The 18,786-nt window shown below is 42.6% G+C and overlaps 1 long non-coding RNA gene across 1 annotated transcript in view; it reads left to right on the forward strand.

The window, feature by feature from the left end:
• Positions 1 to 833: 833 nt before the first annotated feature.
• Positions 834 to 18,786, forward strand: part of LOC128349362 (uncharacterized) — a 75,261-nt gene continuing 57,308 nt past the window's right edge. Inside the window, exon 1 of the long non-coding RNA XR_008318773.1 lies at positions 834 to 960. This is a non-coding gene — a long non-coding RNA (uncharacterized LOC128349362). The remainder of the gene's footprint in view (positions 961 to 18,786) is intronic.

The raw sequence follows: 18,786 nt of genomic DNA on the forward strand, positions 1-18,786 counted from the left end.
CACCAAAACTCACAGCATATCCTTAATTTCTACCTTACATGCTCCTTTTGTAGGCCTTGGACCTCTCAAAATAACAAGGTAATTGAACTATTTTAGCTCCATTCAGGTTTCTCCTCATCCCTCCGCATTCTACTGAAAAGACATGAGTTCTCTTCAAAAGACCCTTTATTAGACAGAAATAAAAGTTGATGCACATCAGTAAAAACATTTTGGCATAATGCCATCATCAGTTAAACAAACGAGGACAGAAAAAGACCTCTACTGTTCCCCAGCTGTTAAATACTTTAAACCAGATAACACTCTGTTCCGTGACTGTGTAGAGATAATGAGGGAAGAGGGATCATTAGCTCTCCACCAATTATGGAAAAGAGTGTTATCTGGCTTAAAGTATTTAATAGCTGGGGGAAAGAAGAGGTCTTTTTCTGTGCTTGTATGTTTAACTGATGATGGCGTGTACACCCAAATGTTTTTATTGTTGTGTATCAACTTTTATTTTTGTGCAATAAAGGGTCTTTTGAAGAGAACTGAGGTGTTAATATGCACATTGCATCGCCAAAGTATTAACTTATATGAAGATATGTGATTTGGCCTTTAAAATATATGTATATAATTTGCAAAATCTAATATGGGGGAAAGGTTCTCTTTCCATTATTAAATGCAAACTTTTGTTTCTGTTTTTGTTTTGCCACTCTTGTTTTGTGCCTTTTGAAAGCTGCCTGTCAGTCAGCTAATCAAAAAGAAAAGCTTCCTCATTCCTGGATCAACTTGCCAAGAAAAGCTCTTCACCGGCAGCCATTTCTTCTTGTGATGCAGCTGTTAAAGGTGCAGAACCTCTCTTACTGTAGATGTATTGAATCAGGGATGTTCCTTCATGACTTTCGGCTGGCTCCACAAACTAAAGAGGAATGGCTGCAGAGCAAGGGAACAAATTCTCAGCTATGGCTCTAGAATACCTTCTAGGTAGGGAGTTCACATTCTTCAGTAAATAACAGCAGTAAGCAATCTTGGAAAATTTGATATTATAGAAAAGGGTTCTGGAAGCAAAATGTATGTTCAGTGAAATGTGGGGGTTTGTTGATGTTAGGAGCTCATAAATTCTAATGTGGTTAAATTTTGAGAAATTTTTATATTAGTTCAGGATATATAGTGGAATTTCTTAGCTGCTGAAAAGGGAAAAAGAACAAGAAATAAAATCTGTCAGGAAGGTTCCATATATATGTGTTTATATGTGTTTCGCCAACAAATAAAAAAGGAAGGCCAAAATCCTCTCTTAGTTGTACCAAGAGTGTGCTCTTCAAATTATCTGTGCATCAAGTGGGCATCAGTTCAGCATCAAATCTAAAAAGAGATGTTTTTTGTGGCTGTCCCATGATGGCCCCTGGAAACTTCTTACAGATTGATTTAAGCTTATTTCAGATATACTGTAGGCCATTTTTTTGTTTGGAATGGCTTTAAGGGGTTGGGGTGAAGTCAGGAAAGGGTTGGGAATTTTATCATCCATTACATTGTTAACTGCTGTACTTTTAATTGCCTCTTAATGAGATTCTTTAAAAATAATTGCTTCAAATGCATTACCACCATCCCAGACATTCAGAATCAGATGTGTACCAAAGCAAACAAATGGCCACATACAGACTTGTTTATAAGCTCAATATGGATGCTATGGCATTAAGGAATCTGTGGCTTCATCTACTCTTTCTTCCTGTATTTCTATTGGAACAACAGCTCACTCAATGTAGTCATGCCAATGACAGATGGCCCTTGGTTGTTCTGAGGTAAATTGTTCTTCCCACATAGCTCTTTAGTCAACAGATGAGAACTTGGAAAATGATGTGATCCCATTTTCATTAGCGTGGCATATGTGTGTAGTGGGAAGGCACATGGAGATTCAGTGTAATTAAGACTAGGCAGACAGGCAAGGCTCGCGGTTCAGATGAGGAATGATAGAAATAATTGTTTACACACAAGCTCACTAGTGCTGGTGGTAGATCCAGAAGCAAACAAGCTTAATTGTCTTTGTCCCCCTTCCCTTGTTTAGTGGAATTCAGTTCAGCACAGGTTCACAAGGGATGAGCAAGGCTTACCTCTTACCTCTGCCATCTGTGAATGTCATACTTTTTCAATATCATATTTTTATTAGGCTTTGTTTGCTAACTGTTATAACCATGACTTTTTGCAATATGACCCATATGCATATCGAAGAAGAATGTATTCTTCATATGACACAAGGTTTTAATTTAACATGGACTCATACCAATCTTCTGCTCTGTCCTATGACTTTGGTGCAAATGACTTCTTTCATTCACATAACTGCCACAATTTTACCTTTCTTTGCTTACCCTTTTTCCATACGGATTTCAATACTGCTTATTTAATAACAGTTTTACAGAACCACTGTAAACAGAAAAGAAGCTACAGGAAAACTCATCTTTTGCTGGCTGAATACATTATGGATAGAAATGCATACAAATTACATGTTTATTATTCTTGGTGAATGAGTGTCCTAAAGACATTTCTGGAATCTAGAAAAAGTGGCTACATCCTAACAAACATTGCACTTACACAATGAACAAAGTTTGCATTAAGGCAAGAAGATCGCATAGCTGTGTTAAAAAGTGGGTGTTTTTTTAAAAAATTGTGCTATTATGTTATTGTGCAAAAGTTCCCTGTAAAACATGTGAGTCATGCCACAGGTTGCACATAGTGAGGTCATTCACACAATCAAAAACTGTATTCAACTTGGGTTTGGGAACTGTGTGCACTCTCAATCTTCAGTTGCGTGGAAGCAAGGTCAGAGGAAAACCTGGGTAGAACTGACTGTGTGGAAGCAAGGTAGGAGGAAAACCTTTTCCTCCTACCTTGCTTCCATGCAATCACTTCTACCCAGGTTTTCCTGTTAACTTGCTTCCATACAACTGAAAGTTCGGAGCACACACTGTTCCCAAACCCAGGTTGAATAGTTTTTGATTGTGTGAATGACCTCATTGTTGTGCAAGTGCAAACTTGGTTCTACTATCACAACTCTAATCTGGAATGCACACTCCAGGTTTAGTGCAACTGTCTTACACTAGTGCGACACCCTTGCACAAGGGCAGCTTTAGTCAGAATATCAGCCAGTATTTATAAATTTTGATTCAGCAGTATCTAACAGGATAGTGCTTCTTTTTTTAAAAAAAAAATGAACCCTTAAAGCACTTTTATAATTGCACATTTGTGTAGATTTAAATTGTTGTAAACTACTTTGCGAACCTTGGTTGGCAAATGGGATATAAAACAAAAATTGTCTATTTTGTAGCCAATCTGCAGGCCAATTTTCACTTGCAGCTGTACAGGTCAGGTTTTTAACTGTATGCTTAAAGTTTGCCTAGATCACAGATTCTCAACCTTGGGTCCCCAGATGTTCTTGGACTTTAGCTCTCATAATCCCCAGCTCCAATGGCCTTTGCCTGGGAATTATGGGAGTTGAAGTCCAACAACATATGGGGACCCAAGGTTGAGAACCCATGGTCTAAATGAGGCAAACGTTTGTTTGGGGACATCTTTAACACATAGGTACATTTATCAGAGAGTATGTTGGCTGCAGCTTCCCATTAAGATCTCATAAGCTCTTGTTTGTTGCTATAAAATGTATGGAATACCCTGAATCTTGCAAACTTTTGCTGCAGCCTTAGTGGATGAGATGCTGTAACTTGGCTTAATGTTCATCTGCATTCTGTCTGTAGAGAAATATTTGAAACTAACAGAGCTAATCAGAATAAAGGCCTTAGGCTGCAAGATCTTTAGCACCGAAATGGAACAATAAAATATATTTTATATACAGAGCCTGACGGAGAGTCAGTTTATTACCTCAGCCAGCTTTCACATGCATTTAATTGATTGTACAAGTGGTCCACTCACATTAACAGAAAGACATCAGAGGTGAGCATTCCTGGAAGGTTGCATATGAGCAACCTTCTTCAGATATTGCATTGCTCATGCACATTAGCCATCCTTAAATGCAGCTACATCTAGAAGAGAGCTATCTGTGAACCAATTCAGAATGAACCAATTCAGTATGAAACACAGTCATCAGGGGCATAACTATAATAGGGCAAGGGGAGACAGTTGTCTGGGGGCCCACTGCCTTGAGGGGGCCCGCAGAGGCAAGTCACATGACTGACTCCCCCAGCCGCGCACCTGCCCAGGCTTCCTTCAGTTGTATTCCTCCTCCGAAATTGATGTGAGTGTTAAGATCTGGAGCTACCAGAACACTATGTCTTTCTCTATTACCATTGAATGATTTGCATCGTCCACAATTTACAAAACCTTTAAAAAAATAATTTAGGATGATGTTCTGTTGTGGCACATAAGTATTTTATTTATAAACAAACAAACAAACAAATATAATTTTACTATGCTTTTTGTTACCACTATTCAGCCTCATTTAAGATTTCTTGGGGGGGGGGATTTTAAAATATTGTCTCTGGGCCCACTCCAACTTTGCTATGCCCTTGACAGTCATTCAGAGGTCTTCTATGACTTTATATGCTAACTCATGTCTTTCTGGTAGTATCTAGTAAAAGAAAAACATGACATGGCATCATTGCATCCAGTATTTCCTCATCCCTGGAAGCAGTAGCCAATGGATTGGAGCAGAGTAAGGAAATATTAAACCATATCATCTCATGTGTTTAGAGACTGTTGGGAAGATGTGTAGAGAAAAGCAGGTCAGCAACAGTCACACATTCTTCGTAATACCTACTAAAATAATGAACATAGATTTACTACCATTCCTAAGATAAGGAGCCAGCGTGGTGTAGTGGCTAGAGTGCTGGACCAGGAGCGGGGAGACCCGAGTTCAAATACCCATTCAGCCATGATACTTGCTGGGTGACTCTGGGCCTGTCACTTCTCTCTCAGCTTAACCTACTTCACAGGGTTGTTGTGAGGAGAAACCTAAGTATGTAGTACACTGCTTTGGGCTCCTTGGAGGAAGAGTGGGATATAAAATGTAAAAAATAAAAATTTGCTACATCATTGCATAAGAACGTAAAATGAAATGTACTGACACCATCATAGCATCCACCCCAATAATTTTTTTTAGTTAAGTGTCAAACCCTCTATGAATTTTATTAAGTTTATTGAAATATTTTTGGTTTCCCACAAAAATCCTGAAATTGTTTACCTGAGGAATAACTCACAAATTCACTTGGACTTTTGTTGTAGGTAAGCTCCAGGAACAATTTAGGGATGTGCATACTGTACTCCCTGGGAAATTTCACTAGTCTTGTTTTTTAGCTCTTCAGTTGAAATTCCTCAGACATTTTACCAAAAGAGGAGCTCCAAAATACAGTTTGACTTGCCTAGGAGAATTCCAGTGGCAACTCTATAGTGTAGGGGCATTAGTGCAGTGCAGTGTAGTGTAGTGTAGTGTAGTGGCATTAGAGAATAATTATAGCAGGGAAGATATGGTAGTTAAAACATTCAGAATTGAAGCGACTTTTTAACCCTATTCAGACATTTGGTAAAAGCATCACTGTAACTATGTATAGCTGCCCAAATGGGTCAGAAGTCCTGCCCCTGAACTGTCACTCACCCTCACGCCCACTGCTCACACTTACAATGTGTTTGTATTTATTTATTTAAAATATGTGTATTTAGTTGTTTAAAAAAAAACATTGAGGGAAAGAGCATGGCAAAACTTTTCAGGGAGGGTGTTCCAAAGCCAAGGGACCACAACTGAAAAGGCCCTGTCTTGCAGGGAAATGACTTGACTAGCAAGCCAGAGGTTGCCGGTTCAAATCCTAGCTGGTAAATGCCTATATTGGGCAGCAGTGATATAGGAAGATGCTGAAAGGCAGTGCGGGAGGAGGCAATGGTAAACCCCTCCTGTATTCTGTCAAAGGAAACCACAGTGCTCTGTGGTCTCAAGGAGTCAATACCAACTCGATGGCACGCTTTACCTTTACCTAGTCCCTACCAACCAGATCTCTGTTAGTGGCGGGGCCATGAGCAGGGCCTGAAATGATAAGTGGAGGGCCCTGGCAGGTTCATATGGGCAAATGTGGTCCAACGTGTACCCCGGCCCCAATGTTTAGATTATGGATTTCTGCCAGAAGTGCATTCCATAGCCCCGGAGCAGCTACATCTGAATTGCCTCAGATAAACTCGTGGTAACTGGAGACGGACCTCCTCAGATGATCTTAAAGTGCGGTGGGGATCATGCAGAAGAAGGTGCTCTCTAAGATAACTTGGACCTAAGACATTCAGGGCTTTAAAGGTAATAACTAGAACCTATTAGAAGCAGCCACCTTTAGAAGCAGCCAAGTTGGACAAGAATCCAGAGAACAAGTGGTAGGCCTCACCCTCCCAAGCAGCTTGTCCACATCCTCAGGGTCACAGATTGAAACTGATCCAACCTTATACTGCAAGAAGGATTGCTGGACACCTCCTCCATAGACCTTGCAGAAATAGTGGAGTCCAAGTCAGCCTGAATACAGGAGATCTTGTTCACAAAGAACCATTAAAAGTGCCACAGCAGAACAACCCCACGGACTGATTCAAAGTAGAAGGAGCAGAAACTAAACACCTCACACCCGGAATAGCTCCTGCTGAGCATGAATCTGCATCTGCAATACACACAGACCAACCGCTTCAGTTTCTGTCCCATATCCAGGTCAGAAGCTAGACTGAAAAGGATCTAAGTAATTAGATTCATCCAGGACTGCCTGGAGCTGAGGTGCCACAATGCTCTACAAATCTTGCCCAAGAAGGGGAGGTTTGAAAGTGATTGAAAGTTATTTAAGTCAACTGTGTCCAATGAGGGCTTTTAAAGGAGGGGCCTAATGACTGCCTCCTTCAGGTGAGGAGGGACCACCCCCTGCTCTAGAGAGGCATTCACCACCCTCACCACCCATGGACCCAGTCCTTTCGTAGAAGCCTTCACCAACTATGAAGGACAAGGGTCAAGGATGCACATGGTAGGCCTCAGCCTTCCAAGCAGCCTGTCCACCTCCTCAGGCAGCACAATCTAAAAACTATCCAATATAACAAGACCAGAAAGTGCATTGGCAACATCCAGTTCTGGTGCCGCAGAAATCTTATGTCAAGGTCTGGCCAAATGCCAGGGAAGTTCACAGCTTGGCTGAACGCTGTCGACTGAATGACGTACGTTGTTTTTCAGCAAGGAGTAGACGGCTGGTGACAGGATTTATAGTGGAAGCCGATAGCTCCCAACTGGCAATAATTCATGGTTTATCAGCCTTCAGCAAGAGGCGTTTGCTCCTTCTAATAGATTCTAATTGCGTTCTGCATTTAGTGCGCCTGCGTTGTTGTGGTGTCAGTGTTTCATTGCCTAGTTCTTCTTCCTATTGGTCTCTCATGCTTTCTGCTGACTCAGGTGGTTGTGCCTGCTCTAAATCATTAGTTGGATCTACCGCAGCCATTTCATGAACGCTGACAGCTGGGCTCTGCCCCTCAGACACTGCTGACTCGGCTGGAAAGTTGACAGCTTCCCCTTCCTCCTCGCTGTCGGAGATCGAGGGCGTGACATCTTAGCATCCAGTCAGAACAGATACGAGCAATTTTATCTGCAAAATGTAACACAAATTGGTCACATCAAACCTTGGATGCCAAGGGTTCTGTTTGATGGTCTTTGGGGTCCTCATCTAGGAGGCCTCGAACCACTTGAAAAGGCTCTGCTGGACAACACTCAGCAAATGCGATGGCGGCGGAAAAGTAGGATTTCTTTGTCACCATCACCACCATAGAGTAGGCCCTAATATGGGCTCTAGCCTGTGTTCGGTCACATTCATTCTAAGTTTTCCACCAACGCTCCAGCCATCTACCAGCCTGCTTCATTGTCTGCAACTCACCTGTATACCAGGGAGTTGCTTGGACTTGGAGGGTCAGGAGAGGAAGCCTAGACGTCACTGTGTCAATCATTCGACCCATCTCCTCATATCAAAGGGATACCAGGGCGTCAACAGGATCATCAACTCTCTCAGCAGGAAAATCCCCCAGAGCCATCAGGAATCCATTAGGATCTATAAGCCTCTGAGGGCAGACCAAACAAACTGGTCCCTCACCCCTGCAGAGCTGTATTGGGTCCACCCTCAGTTCAGTCTTCACCAGTTAGTGATCTGTCCATGATAATGGTATTGAGGCCTCCTGTACTATCCATGGAGTACCACTGTCCACCATTGACCCAAAGACCAAGTCGAACATATGGCCTGCCACATGTGTGGTTCTAGAAATCAATTGAGACAAGTCCATGGTCATCATGAAGGACAAGAAGTCCCGAGCTGCACCAGACAAGGCGGCCTCAGCATTGACATTGTATGACTAATGAAGCACCATATCCGTGATGGTACCCTAGCCTCACAATAATGGAAGCACCCTCCAAAATGGATACAACACTTCCTTGTTGTAAGGGAATGCTTACAATGCTGTTGTAAGCATGAGCAGTGGGCACAAGGCTGAGTGATGGGTCAGAGGCAGGATTTCCAACTCATTTGCACCACTGTGCATGGTTATAGCTGCACGTTTACCAAACATCTGAATACAGCTTGTATCTGTATGTATATGCATGTGCATATATAAATTTTTCTCTGAACTTCAGGGAACCGTCTATCTGCCTACAACCACAAGTTTATTTTCATAAAATTCACCCCAGCTGGTACTGTTACCATAGACTAGGAACAAGGGAGCCCAGTGTGAACTTTAAATACAATAACTGAATAACTAATTGCATTGTTGTATTCTGTATGTAGTCAGTATGCAGAATATGGTTATGGTACTTCAAGTATGGTGCCTTATCCCAATATAGGCCCAGAGACAGTGAGATGACTCTCTGACTTACACATATATGGGTATATGTTAAATAAATATGGATGTGTTAAGGAGCATGGAGAAGCCTGAATAGGGATAAATCTTTAAGATTTATTTTAGCCAATATTGTTTTTACATGTTTTAAATTCAAGCCCAGTGGCAATAACAATAGAGCATTGACAGTCTGGATATGGGACTTTGCCATTAAACATTGATTTTCCCTGTATCTCACAATTACAGCAATAGCTGTGCTAAATCACTTTTTGCTGGTAACCTGTTGAGGATTTAGCCTTCAAAGTATTGACTTGAGAGGTTTCATTTCTTACCTTATGAGGAGGGTGGTCTAATGATTGCACAGGGGGCTGCAGTCTGACAAAGACTGAAATTTAAGGATTTAAAAGTTTCAACATGCAGCTGTTGAAAGTTACAACTGGTGAATGTGGTGGTACTAATCACTGCAATGTATTCATTCATTTATGTCTGTGAAATCCTGTTGCTGTCAGTCAGTGGCACAGGTCCCATTTGTTTGAGTGGAATTAGGATCTTCTCTGTACAGGTGGCCCTTGTTATTCATGGGGGTTCTGTTCTCACCTATAAGCACAGATACGGTAACCATGAATAACAAAACCTTAGCTCTATGGGAAGGTTCTGAACAGAAAAGAAAAAGCCTAAAAATGCCTTAAAATTGGGAAGAAATGCACAGTACCTTGCTCTCCAGGGCTACAGGGCCACCTAAACACCTCTCAAAACCCACAAATCAGCCAAATTTTTGGAAAAAATAATTTTTTTAAAGAAAGATCCTCAAAATGGCTTTGTGCTCTAAAATGGCAGCCAGAAGTGACATTGGAAGCCATTTCTGGCCACTCCAGAACCGTGAATAGGATAATTTTAGCCTATTTTTGCACCACAGATAAAGAAACTGGGTCGCTAGGATGCGTCCACAGATACATGTAACCATGGCTGCCAGAACTGCAGGTGACAAGGGCCACCTGCAGGTCTTTTATATAACTGGAGGAAGCCTATTTGAATGGGTGGGCTTATGCTAAACCATTAAGAATGGTTTCTCTTTCAGCAATAGCCAGGTTTACACTAGAACATCTTAAAAAAACCCCACTAAGTTAGCAGTCTTGCATATTTCCCAGATGGAAATACCACAACTGCCAATCGTTTCATGACATTTGAAGCTTGCAGTGTTGGGCAGAGAACGTTGGTTACCTACCTCAGTCCAATTTTGTCAAGCCAACTTCAGATGTTGTTTTCAGATGTCAGGCTGAGGTTGGTAACCACCCAACTTTTGCCCGATGGCTTCAGACATCATGAAAACAGTTGTGGTAGGAGTATGCACCTGGCAGCAACTGGTGGCTCTCTCATGCTTACTTGCCTGTTATGTGGGAAGCTGCCCATAGTCGCCTAGAAAAACTACCATTTCCAGGGTTCCTTTGGAGGAAGCCATCTTTGTCAAACTAGTTTAAAATAACAGTCATGCAACTGCCACAATCTGGTAATACCTTTATTAGGAACTAATACCTTCATTACCAGATTGTAGCTTTTGATTTTTCCCCCCCTAATAGACCACCACACACCTACAATTTATTTGTCTTTTTGAGTCACACAACTGTAGAGTCAATGAATGCTCATTAGACAGGCTTTGCTTTATGTTCCAAATCTACCTTATGTTTATGCTAGTCATGAAAGCTAGACATTTTCTCCCCTCTCCCCTTGTGTAGCACAGTTGGATTGCTTAAGCAAATACTGAGCTATGGATGTATATTATAACTTTGGGAACAATAATGAAACAACTTATACTACTCACTTCAGTTTTGCTTATTCCATTGGGACAACTTTGATGTAGTTCATTTGTTTCCAATAATTTTAGCAGAAACCAAAAGTGCTTTCTTTTTCATTTCCATGACAGGATAATTCATGGCCTCAGATTGCATATATAAACAAGGCAACCCATGTTGAGGGTTGCTGTAGGGCATAAAAGAGCAGAGCTTTTTTCAGTACTGTTCACACAAACAGCGTCTGAACAGGACTGCAATCCCCACTTTTCCCCACAAGGCACATCATTTCGAAGTGAAGCCCTGCTGGAATTCTGCTTTGCTCTGTGTTCTAGAAAGGAAACCACTCTTCTCTCTTCAGTGAACAAAGGCAACCTGGAAAAGGTTTAAGTGGAATAATTTCCACATTACTAAACAAATCAGGATTAGAGATTGGGGAATCTGTACCTTTTCTCCTTCCTTATATTATCTTCTCCTTCAGGCCTTATTTCTGAGGTAATGGGAGAGCCACCATAACACTGTTTCTGTAACAGGTCTCCATGCAGTAGCAGTCACATGTGCAAGGTGTCACATGTGCAAATGAGTGGCACTAATTTTAGCACTGCATAGCACATCATACTGCCTAATACTTTCATAGTTTGGATGTAAGTCTCCAAGTTTTGGGGTGGTTTGGTGTTCTCCTGGATGTTATGCACAGATCTGATATATTTTTCAATATCTTTATTGTTTTAATCAAAACAGTTGGTCATTGAAAAATTTAATGATGGCTATATGGCTATGTCTGCACATGCACTCAAATATGTTTGTGCCATATTTAATTTGCATAGCTCCTGTGATTATGGTATGTTCATAACTCTTCTGCCTTCTGGGCTTCTCTGCTGAAAGTTCAGGACTGAAATATTGAGCCTGTATTTCATCTCATTTTACAAACATCATATTCTTCCACCGTTAGTTTTAATAGAGCACAGGCAGCTCTGGAAGAACAAATTGATCTCATGCACCATCAGCAAGATTATTAGCAAAGTTTTAAGGAAAGTAATTTTATGACTCTAAGTAGATTAATGGATTATTAAAAGTAATTACAAGTTAATTTTCTGTTATTATTTACATCCTCTCATAATGTGGTGCACATTTCCACCCTGATCTGAAACAGATTTGCTTGGGAAAGGGATTCCATTCATTCTGATGGAATCTATTTTCAGGTAAATGGGCTTAGGATTGTAGCCCAAGGGTGTTATGCACCAAAAAGGAGTTTTGCCTCTACACTCCTCTAATTTCCAAACAGCTGCAGGACTGTCCTGCAGGAGTGTCCAATTGGACTGCTACCAGTCGTGATTGGTCTGCCACCAATCTATCGTGATGGGACTGCCATCCCTCTGTCATGGCTGGGCTTGGATTGATTGGACATGCCCTGATTGGGCTGCCCCCCACCATCATGGTTGGACAGCCACCAACCTGTTATGGGCACCCACAGGACTTACTTAGCAGCTAAGAAGGAAGCAATTAATTAAACCAGTAGGACCCCTTAATCAATGGATATGTGAAGAGAGATAAGAACCAAGCTATGGATTTTTTAAGTTTTACTTAAGGAAATAGATTTGGGGAGCTACAATAGTCACAAGGTCCTGGCAAGCAGAGCTAATTGACCTACCTCTAATACACACAGTTTACCTAGCAAGGGAAGGAAAAGGGGAAATGGAGAAGGAGGAAGGGGAGCAGATAAAGTTCATTACCAAGGTGCAGGGAATCCCATTGATTGGCCAGATCAAGATTTCTCCCAGTGATTAAAGATGCTATGCTAGGGGTCAATGAGAAGATGGGATGCATGATGCTGGGGTGAGGAGATGCTGCAGCATTTTTGAGGGAGAAGACATGTTTTCTGGACCTGCCCTCTGAAAGTTGGGTCTTGAGTCTTCTGATTTTGTACTCTTCAACATCCTTGATGGCTGTTGGGGTCATTGCTCACATCCATCAACACTTATAGTTAGGACAACTCGGACACCACCTGTCTGGGCTTGAGTCTTCAGATGTCTTCAGTTGTTCTCTCATCCTCTCATCCTGTCAGCATACACATCCTCTTATCTTCTGCACCCTGAGATATTCAGATAAGTTCTTAACTCAAGTCTTTGGCCTTGATGGTTAGGCATTAATTGTTAAATAATCACTTTTCCTTTCTGGTCCTTTGGTCACAAAGTCTTTATCAGTCTTTCAAATGGGGATTTGAGGAAAGAGGGGATGGGGCAAGATTACAATTGTGCTAAATTGCTATATAGAAGACATATGCCAGGTGTCTTGAATGAAATAGAGTAATACATATATCATAAGTACAAGGTTACAGAATTAAAAGCTCATTATTTCTTAGTATATGGGTGAAGCTAATACATAAAAGTAGTGAACAAGGTATCTGGGACCCTGCTAATCTAGCACTCTTACTGCATTTTTCCCCAACTAGCAAAGCCATACATAAATCTGTCAACAAGTTCAGTGTCGGGTGCCCTTGGCATAGTTTCTCTTCTCCCACAGTTGCTGATATACACATTCCTGTATTCAGCATGGATAGAAGAGAGCTATAATAGTAGAAATGGTTAAAATAAAACAGCAAAAACTTATGAAAGCTGGAGTACACCATAATACAGTGGCCATATAGCCACAAAGACTGGGGTGGGATATACATCAGAATGGGATGGAGCCATAATATTGTTTCGTCAAGGCACAGCTGTAATAGAGCAGACAGGTTCAAAGAACCTATCATGCCCTGCATTGGGGAGTTGTGGAGCATCTGGAGGAGCTTCTGAGCTCCCCCTACAGAGTCTCTCACTACCGCCAACTCCCTCCATGGCTAGCCTGGCTTTGCTCCTCCTCCTTCCATCATCTGGGTTTCTGACCGATGGAAGAGAGATGCGCATGCAGCCTGCCTCCACCAGTCACTTCTTCAGCAGCTGGCCCAGCTCTGTACCCCTTTCCATCGGCCAGACCTCCTTCTTCAGCAGTTGCCTGGCTCTGTGCCTCCTCCTTCCATTGGTCGGGTCTCTGTCTGATGGAAGAAAGGCACATGCACTGCCCATCCACTGCCAGCCACCTCCTTCAGCAGCCAGTTGGGCTCTGCATCTCCTCTTTCCATTGGCCAGGAGCCTAGCTGTTAGAAGGAGGAGGCCGTCAGTGTATTAAACATGGTTTCACTCTCTCCTCTCTATGCCCTTGGGTTTAGACTAGCTTTGATAGATATTTTTTAGTTTGCTTTGACTGAGAATGTGGATAGAGGAATTGGGAATTTGGGACCTGCCACATCTGTTTTGGATCCATGCCCCTTGTGGCTTATTGCTAATGGGGTGTACGAGTTGTATAGGCCACCTTAGGAGGCTGGGTGGTGCTTGCGGAGGCAGTGGTCTTAAGGAGGCAGTGGTCTTAAAAGAACAACCCTGCTATCCGGACCCAAGCAAGCTGAACATATATAGCCCGCTGTCCAACCTACCTTTACTGGATAAGGTCCTAGAGTGCATTGTGGCATCTCCCGAGGAAGCTGATCTCTTACATTTCTAATCTGTTTTCCAACTTGGGTATCAGACTGAAACTGCTTTGGTTGCAATAATGGATGACCTTTGCTGGAAGAAAGGCAGGGGGAGTTTGACTCTATTGATTCTCCTGGATGTCTGAGCAACTTGTAGTACCATTGACCATGGTATCCTTCTGGACTTCCTAGTTATATTAGGAATGGGAAATGCCATTCTACAGTAGCTTTGGTCCTTCTTGGATGGTCACTTGCCGAAGGTAGAAAAGAGAGAAGAGAAGCAAAGATGCTTAAAAAAACCCAAGCCCTGGTATATTGAATTACTAAATGAATGAATGAATGCCTGGCGCACTTCAAGCTTAATTGTAAATTAAATCATACAATATTCCATAGGATGTTCAATGTATTCAAATTAATGCAATCAACACAAATAAATAGGCCATGCCATCTTAAAAAAATGCAAACATCATATCAAAGCATATCAACACAATCTTCAGTAAATAGCATTCCACTTTATTAGAACATATGATTATCTAAATCTCCATTCCCTGATGGTATTCAGAGAGAAAAACAAATAAAGCCTTATTATGGGGGTGGGGGGGAAGGAGCTAATATAACCAGTATATGAGAGTTAGGAGCAAAATTTTTCATATATCTCAACTCTAGCTAAACCTTTAGACCGTGCCATATATTGTAATTCTCCTTATATACATTTGCCTATGGATAAATGCACGGCTGCTAGTGCATAATGGTTGTGCATTTATTCTATATGTGCAGAAGTAGGAAAGTGCACAAGGGGTTCTGCCTGCTCAACAAGGTCATCATATGGGGCCCTGCTCCGTGTGCCAACAATGAGGGAAGCTCGCTTGTCGTGTATGCAGGACAGGGCCTTCTCAGTCATTGCCCCCAGACTCATTGCCCCCAGAGTTGACAGTCACTGGGCACAGCAAAGAGCTTTTCTTGGGTGACCTGTTATTCAGGTTGAAGAGCAACTGCAGACTCTTGAGATTATATAGGAGGAAGTGAAAGCAATTGATTTATTCTGAATGCCTGACTATCAGGATTCTGGCCACAGATTTCTGCCTGCTGGCTTGTAAGTCCTGCAGTTCCATCTCTTACCAGCTGTTTTGGTGGTACAGCAAGTAGGGATGTGGATGGAACCGGTTTTGCCAGTTCATTTCGAATCCGGTCCGGATTGAGCCGGCTCGCACATCCCTAATAGCAAGTGAGCCTTTCCTCATCCAAGCCTTCCTGTGCATGCTTGATACGCATACACGGTTCAAGGATTAAAAAGCAAAGTTCTAACTGGCATATCCAAAATGCATATTTTTAACATATAGTATTTAAGTCTTCGAACTATTTAAGCCAAATGCTTTTAGTTATTATTCAAACAGGAAGAAATGTACTGTCACTATGAAGACTAAAACACCATTTATATGCTCACTTGAATCCACCCCTGGCCACTGGCTCCACGTTACCCTGTACACATATTGTGGGGAAGGTGTGGAAAAGCTCACATACAAACTGTGTCCATCTAAGCATTGGCTGTGCAGCTGTGGACCCTTGAATAGGCAGAGTCCATAACTCTATGGACAAAGTCTACATGTGGTTTGCATATTCTTTTTGATAACTTCCCCTAACATGTGCAGTGGGGGTGGGAAAGCAGGCGCAATCCTGTTCCCTCCTGCATGCATGGTCTATTGAACAGGTGACAGGTCTTTCTATCACACACTCTTCATCAGGATCATAGCTATAATTGAACAGCAGGAAGGGACAAATATCCCTGAGTCCTTGAGGGAAAGGGGGCCTGTCAGCTGAGTGGCAGCTTGTACGTTGTTCTCCCTGTCTTGTCTCTCTGGAGAAGAAAGTGGTGAGGTAGAGGGCAGGGGTCCATCTTCACTTTTTGGAGGGCCCATTCCAACTTTGCTATGCCCCTGTACTTCAGTTGACAAGCTTCAAAAGTCCAGGTTTTATCATTTCTTACAGATCTAAATGGACAGTTTTGAATGTGTCAAAGATGTGAACATGCCCAGCATATAAAAGGCTGTCAAGTAACAACGACAAGAAGGTCCAATATCCACTGGACCATTTGAAAGTCTACCCCCATATTGATCCTCCCATAAAATGATTGCATCCATCTATGGGGAGGAGAGCTGGTCTTGTGGTAAAGTGTGCCATCGAGTCAGTATCGACTCCTGGTGACCACAGAGCCTGTGGTTGTCTCTGGTAGAATACAGGAGGGGTTTACCATTGCCATCTCCCACATAGTATGAGATGGCGCCTTTCAACATCTTCCTATATCGCTGCTGCGCTATATAGGTAGCAAGCACACATTGTCCCCTTTGCTGAGCAGGGTCCATTTTGCTTTGCATTTGGATGTGTTACTGCATGTGAGCACTGTAAGATATTCCCCTTAAGGACTGGGCTATAGCTCAGTGGAAGAGCATCTGAGGTCCCAGATTCGCTCCTTGGCATTTCCAGGTAGGGCTGGGAGAGACTTCTACCTAAAACTTTTGGGCATCTTTGCCAATTAGTGTAGATAGTACTGAGCTAGATGGACCAATGGTTTGACTTCCTATATGTCAGCTTCTTATATTCCATCTCATGGTGAGATAACATGGTTATGTGAATTCATCAAACTTTGTTAGACATCCATAAAGTGAGTTCTGTAGCTAACAGATGTGAGGCTGGTTAAGACCCAGAACCAGGCCTTCTTTGTGGTTATACCAAGATTGTAGAACTCCCTCTCCCACAAGGGCAGTCCCAGGGGTGGGGGTGTGAAGGCCCCTTTACCTGTTGGAGATGGAGTTCTAGTGCATCGTGTTGGAGATGGAGTTCTAGTGCATCGTGTTGGAGATGGAGTTCTAGTGCATCAACCTTTTGTCCCAACTATCCTAATGACCACTAGGTGCATTGGGAGCAGAGCTAGCTAGTGAGGGTCTCCTTACCTGTTCCTGCTAAATATGCCACAAAACTAGTGTGATGCAGGAGCTATTGGGGCTATTCCCACGATCAGCCAAAATTGGGCTAGGGGAGCCTAGCCTGATTTTGGCTGATTGTGGGAGCCACTAGGCTTGTAAGCGAGCCCGGTGGCTCCCAGGCAGTTAACCCGCCTAAATACCCCTCCCCTAAAACCGGGTTTGTGGAGCAAGCGTTCCGCAAACCTGTTTTTTTAAATTGTGTGTAGCCGCAGTGTGGCTCTGCACCATGGCTACTCATGAGGAGACCCCCAGAGGGGAGGCAAAAAGCCGCCTCCCTGCTCCGGGGTCTCACCAGCATGCCGTGCACACTCGTGCAGGGCATACTGGTGCTTCCAGGGGCAGATTGGCCCGCGCTCCCCCCAGCCCACGCCGGCTCCATCACGGAGCTGGCAATTGTGTGGCGGCCGATCCAGCCACCCAGGGCTCTCACCCACTCTCCCCACAAACCAGCAAAAGCGGGTCTCACTGATCTTGAGACCCGCCTCACTGTATTAGGTTCATGCCTGGGAGATCCAGGTTCAAGCACAGGCTTATCAGTAAAGCAAACTGGGAAGTCCAGAAGAAGCTAATTTTTCAACTCCAGCTTACTTCATGTAATGAAATACAACAAAATGAAATACCATATGTTAATCCAACCTGAGCTTTTGGAGACAGAACAGAAAAGAAATCTAAATCAGGGTACTAAATCACTCAGACCTCACCCAATGGTTTCCATTTTCATTCAGTCCTCAAATGTGGCAAGTACACTAAACCCAAGCATGAAAGCACATGAATCAACCCCACCTTGTGTGGTATGGTTGTGGTGTGACAGCCCATTTACATGTGGTCTGAGCCCACAGCATGCCAGTAAAAACTATAAAGGTGAGCCTAATGGGTTGGATTAATTATGTGGTTTCTTCCCACTCAAGTGTTGTCAGCCCACAGGGAGGACAAATGCTGGCACAGGAAGGAACCTTTCTCTTCATCCACCCCACACAGTTCTTCTTAACTGGCAGTACAAATGCTGTATGAGATCAGACTACCTGGAAACAGCTACCATGCAACAATGGTAATCAAGTCTCAGATGTAAACATATGAAAGAGCCATAAAACATTGGTCAGAAGCATTGTAACTAAACCAGGGGAGGCCCCATTTCAGACACTTTTAATTCAAGTTTTCACAAAGACTTGTAGCATACTGTGCAAGTGTAAATGTTTTATGTTATGTTGTTTAGTAGAAAACCTTTCCACCTGTGCATAATGTGATAGGCTGTAGCCATGGACAGATTGTTGGGGCATACACTATGTAGTTGATCTGGGCCTCATCCTCTTCTTGGATAAGATGTGGTGGTGCCCTGTTTCCTCCTTGTGGGAACTAGAGATGTGCAGAAATTTCACTTTTCTTAAGCTCTATTATGTTCTGCTCATGTACATTCTGTGTACATGTTCAGCTCATGTACATTCTTTGTACAGTTATGCTTGGATGGATCTGTATACATGTACAGATCTATACACACATACAATTATTCACATGTTGTGTTGAAAGCACAACACTGTATTTGAGAGGGCCTGTACCCAGATTAATTTTTTAATTGAACACATGCACAGTCATTCACACAAATACATGTGCTTGTGTACAGGCACCTGTATGGAAGTACAGCATAACTTCTGAGTAGGGCTTTAGAAAAACTCATTCAGCTTCCCATGAAATATGTTTCTTCTTGGAAGCA

The sequence above is a fragment of the Hemicordylus capensis genome, chromosome 3 (genome assembly GCF_027244095.1).
Source record: "Hemicordylus capensis ecotype Gifberg chromosome 3, rHemCap1.1.pri, whole genome shotgun sequence".
In the NCBI taxonomy this organism is placed as follows: domain Eukaryota; kingdom Metazoa; phylum Chordata; class Lepidosauria; order Squamata; family Cordylidae; genus Hemicordylus; species Hemicordylus capensis.